The sequence below is a fragment of the Octopus sinensis genome, linkage group LG9, assembly GCF_006345805.1.
Source record: "Octopus sinensis linkage group LG9, ASM634580v1, whole genome shotgun sequence".
Lineage (NCBI taxonomy): Eukaryota > Metazoa > Mollusca > Cephalopoda > Octopoda > Octopodidae > Octopus > Octopus sinensis.
Genome location: NC_043005.1, coordinates 78,255,543 through 78,261,043, shown reverse-complemented (window position 1 = coordinate 78,261,043; position 5,501 = coordinate 78,255,543). Strand labels below are relative to the sequence as shown.

General features: G+C 33.6%; 1 protein-coding gene across 1 annotated transcript in view; it reads right to left on the bottom strand.

Annotated features, from left to right (window-relative positions):
• Positions 1–934: 934 nt before the first annotated feature.
• The window catches only part of LOC115215726 (histone H1.0-B-like), a 195,196-nt gene continuing 190,629 nt past the window's right edge, over positions 935–5,501 (bottom strand). Inside the window, exon 2 of the transcript XR_005000721.1 lies at positions 935–1,044. The gene's annotated coding sequence lies outside the window, so the exon portion shown is untranslated. The remainder of the gene's footprint in view (positions 1,045–5,501) is intronic.

Below are 5,501 nucleotides of genomic sequence, written 5' to 3'. Positions count from 1 at the left end.
AAATTCTGGCGTCGATTTGCTCGACTAAAGGCGGTGCTTCAGCATGGCCGCAGTCAAATGACTGATGTAAATGAAAGAATAAAAGAATACAAGAATATATATGTTCGCTGATACTCAGCGTTGCTCGGGATTAACATGGCATAGTTTGTATATATAGTTATATATATATATATATATATATATATATATATATATATATATATCTATATATTATAACTTATTTAAAGCAGCAGAAAATTCAACAAAACCTGCTGTTCGTCGGACAGTTTTTGCTAGAAAAACTGTCCGACGAACGGCAACGGGAAACTCAGAGTAACAGGTTTTTGTTGAATTTTCTGCTGCTTTAAATGAAGCATACTTACGCTACCACTGGTATTTGAGTACTCTTTTTTCCACCTTGTTTCATCACATTTATGTGTTTACTCCGGTATATATATATATATATAAATATATATATATATATATATATAATACCTTTATGTTGAAACAGGTGATACAGGAAAGTTCAGCATTGATGACAAAACATTTGTGGAGTAAATTTTGAAGCTTTGCAGAAACGACAATTTCAGTTTAGCTCACCAATTTGGAGAGAATTACCATTTTTATAAGAATGGGATGAATCATATCTGAAAGCAGCTCCAAGAGGTCTGAAGAACGAATTTGTACGTGGCCTGTTTCTGAGAGATATTCTATTGGAACTCAGTGTAATCATTAAAACGCTGGGTTAATGTTCCAGCATTAAGTGCTGTTGTTGTTGTCGTTGTTAAGCAACAAGACGGGTAAGGGTGATTAGGTGACGGTCTAGGGCTTAGAGGCGGGAGACCCCAGACCTTGGAAAAAAAAAACTTTGGTCGTGTTGTTGTAGTCGAAGGCTCTTCGTTGACGCCCGACACCACTGGGAGGTGGCCCTTGAAGTCGCTGGAAATGGAGATCTCCAGGTCCAAATTCTTGGACGGCAGCATTAAGTGCTGCATGATACTTTTGCTGATCTTGGGAAAATCTCATCTTCGTTCTCTCTTGAGGCTTCATCCGATACTTAAGGTGCTATAATAGGATTCAGAAAAGAAAAAAAAGTATTAGGGCCTCAGTGGGAGAACGTTTCTAAACAACATTATTATTTACGAAAAATTATATTAATGTATCATGTCTGTTGAAATTCCATATCTGTGCAGCTAAAGATTGGGCTGCATTTAAAATTGATGTAATGATTGCATTGTTCAATAAAATGGAGCCGCTTGAAACAGTCGTACTGCATTACTACTTCAAAATCCTGTTATTTATTTTGATTATATATATATATAATATATATATATATATATATATAGATAGATATAGATAGATAATAGATAGATAGATGTAGATAGATAGATAGATAGATAAAGATAGATAGATAGATAGATACATACATACATAGGCAAACAGTCAGGCAGGTAGGTATGTATGTAGGTAGGTAGGTGAACAGATAAATATCGTTATATGGATAGACGTATAGATCGTTCGATCGTTCGAGCTTGTGAAAGGTAAATAAACAGATACCTAGTTGGGCCGTTAATTATATTGATAAATAGAGAGACGGATAATAGATAGATGAACAGATAGGTTGATAGATAGGTACAAAGATAATCATTTAGCAACACACACACATACACACACCCATTGTATGTAATGTATCTATGTCTATATATGTATATACAATAAACATATACAATAAATAAATATATATATTCAATAAATAAACAATAAATTGATGCAAAAAATGGGTAAACAAAATCGATATATTAATTTATAGGCAAATAGATAGCTAGATTGAGAGGTGGGCCATGAAATAGAATGATAAACATAGACAGACAGACAGACTGGTGGGCAGGCAGATAGATAAATAGATAGATAGATAGATAGATAGATAGATAGATAGATAGATATATTGATAGATAGATAGATAGATAGATAGATAGATAGATAGATAGATAGATAGATAGATAGATAGATAGATAGACGGATAGGTAGATAGGTACATAAATTGATAGACAATTAAGATGGTAGATAGATAAATTAGATTGATGAATTGAATGGTAGCTAACTAACTATATAGGTAGATGAATGAATGAATGAATACATAGGTAAATCAATAGATTGATTAATATGCAAAGAGACAAATTGATAGGTAAACAGAGAAATAGATAGATAAACAGATAGAGAGAAAATTTATATTTAGATAACAAGAGAGTTATGAATGGGAAAATGTACAGTGTTGATCTAATGCTTATATACTTTGTAGAACCAAACTATTGAAATACAGGCAGTCACAAAAGCAGGTTGGTATCACCAGTCATCCATCACCATCGTTCACTCAACTGAAGAATAATGATCAAAAGAAGCACCACCATCACCGCCAGCATCGCCGTCGCCATCGTCGATGGGTATCATACATCCATCTGTTAATTCACTATCATAAAACATCATTTGTATACACACACACACACACACACACAGCCACACACAGGCACACACACACATCTATCTATCTATCTATCTATCTATCTATCTATCTATCTATCTATCTATCTATCTATCTATCTATCTATCTATCTATCTATCTATCTATCTATCTATCTATCTATCTATCTGGTAAGACAACATAAAAATGAAAGAGACCTCGATATTATGTAAGTAGAGGAATTTATCTGTAAATATAATATGTGACAATTATACGGTAGCCATGAAAAACTCCGAGTTTCGGATGTCGGGGCGGAAACACGCACCGACATCTCTTCCGTTACCGGGTCATCAAATAATTTTTGGACTGCTCGATAACTGAAGAGATTCCGGTGCGTGTTTCCGCCCCGACATCCGAAACTCGGAGTTTTATCATGGCTACCGAATAATTGTCACATATTATATTTACATACATATATATATATATATACACACACACACACACACACTCACACACACACACACACACACACACACACACACACATATATATATATATATATCGTCAGTAGATCATAAATCCGAGACAGATGCACAGCCTAGGTTATAGAGCAGTAGAGTATTTAGATAAAGGTAGATATACCCGGGGTTCCATGTCCATAAAGGGCTAAATTTTAAGCGTTTCTTCGGGGAGTAAAAGAATAAGGAGATGGAAAGAAAGAAGAGAAAAGAAGCATAACATTTCATAGTTCAACTTTCTGATGTTATAGAAATCACTTGGAAGATTTTGAATTTCTTCCTATAATAACATTGTATATGACTTGAGATATTTGCCTTGCCTTAATGCTATCCTGTTTAACAATTATATATCCGCTGCATCGGAAATCTTCAATGGCTCCATAACTACAGTTTCCGCTATAACTTTGGAGCCCCAGTAATCCGTTACACCACTTACGCAGCGTACTTAATTGTCTAGATCACCTGTGAAATAAACCCCCATACTTTGTATATATACATATATGTATATGCGTAGACACACAAACACACACACACACATATATATATACTATATATGTGTATATATAGATGAATCTACTTGTGCCTACCTGTGTGTATATGTATATATATATATATATATATATATATATATATATATATACATATATGAATACATATGCATCTATATATAAATACGTGTGTATTTATATAAATACAAACATTGTATATACAATGTTTATATTAGATATAAATACACACGTATTTATATATAGATGCATATGTATTCTCATATAGTGTATATATATATATATACATATACACACACACATTCACACGTGCGCATGTATTTTCTTGGTCATACACACACACATTCACCACATATTTTTTTCATACAAAAACCAACGCATATATGCATGGTGTGTGTATGTATATGTATATGTATTTATATGTATATATAAATATACATACACGTATATATATATATATATATATATAATTATATATATATATAGAATATATATATACATACATATATACATACATGTAACATATATACATATATACATAGGCTCAGGGGCTGTGTGGTAAGTAGCTTGCTAACCAACCACATGGTTCCGGTTCAGTCCCACTGCGTGGCATCTTGGGCAAGCGCGTCTTCTGCTATAGCCCCGGGCCGACCAATGCCTTGTGAGTGGATTTGGTAGACGGAAACTGAAACAAGCCTGTCGTATATATGTATATATAATATATAAAGTGTGTGTGTATATGTTTGTGTGTCTATGTTTGTCCCCCTAGCATTGCTTGACAACCGATGCTGGTGTGTTTACGTCCCCGTTACTTAGCGGTTCGGCAAAAGAGACCGATAGAATAAGTACCGGGCTTACAAAGAATAAGTCCGGGTCGATTTGCTCGACTAAAGGCGGTGCTCCAGAATGGCCGCAGTCAATGACTGAAACAAGTAAAAGAGTAAAAGAGTATACATACATACATACATACATATATACATATATTATACATATATATACATTATATATATATATATATATACATATATAGATATATATATATATATATATATATATGTATAATATGTATATATAATTATAATATATATATATATTTGTATATTATATATATATGCATATATACATACATAAATACGTGCAATAACAATAGCTTTTTCATCACAAACATCTTCTAGCGTTAGAAAGAGCCGCAGAAACAAGAAAACTAACATAATGAAATAAAACAACAATTCCATCATGACTACCACTAAGACCACCACCACCACCACCACTATCACCATCAGTATAACCGAAACCAAGTACGATAACAACTGCAACATCAGCTGTGCCACTTATAGCCACAAGCATTGTTGGTTGCATGAAAAATGATCCGTAGGAATGGAAAGGAGAGAAACATATACATGCATACGTTTTGTAGTTGGTAAATAAGATAACGGGCAATGATAAAGATTGTCATGTTGATGCTGCTGCTGCTGCTGATGATGATGATGATGATCGTAGCAGCAATAACAACAGCAACAAAAACAAATATAATGATAAAAGTGTCTTCAAATTTTGGCACAAGGCCAGCAAGCTCAGTGCAGTGAGTAAGCCGTCTACATTGACCTCAGTACTCAGCTGGTATTTATTTTATCGATTCCGAAGGATAAAAGGCAAAGTCGACCTCGGTAGAATTTGAACTCACAGCGTAAAGACAGTCGAAATGCCGCTAAGCATTTCGCCCGGCGTGCTAACGATTATTTCAGCTTACCGCTTTAATAATAATAATAATAATAATAATAATAATAATAATAATAATAATAGTAATAATAATAATATCCTTAACTGGACACGAAATGAACTGACCAAAATAGATAGGAAAACAAGAAAAATAATGACAGGATCTAGGATGCATCACCCAAAATCTGACATAGAAAGACTATATATACAACGTATAAAGGTGGTGGTAGAGGCCTTATACAACTGGAAAACTACTATAAATAACCATCATAGGACTGCAAAAATATCTACTTCAGAAGGAAGGAAAAACTGATACAAATA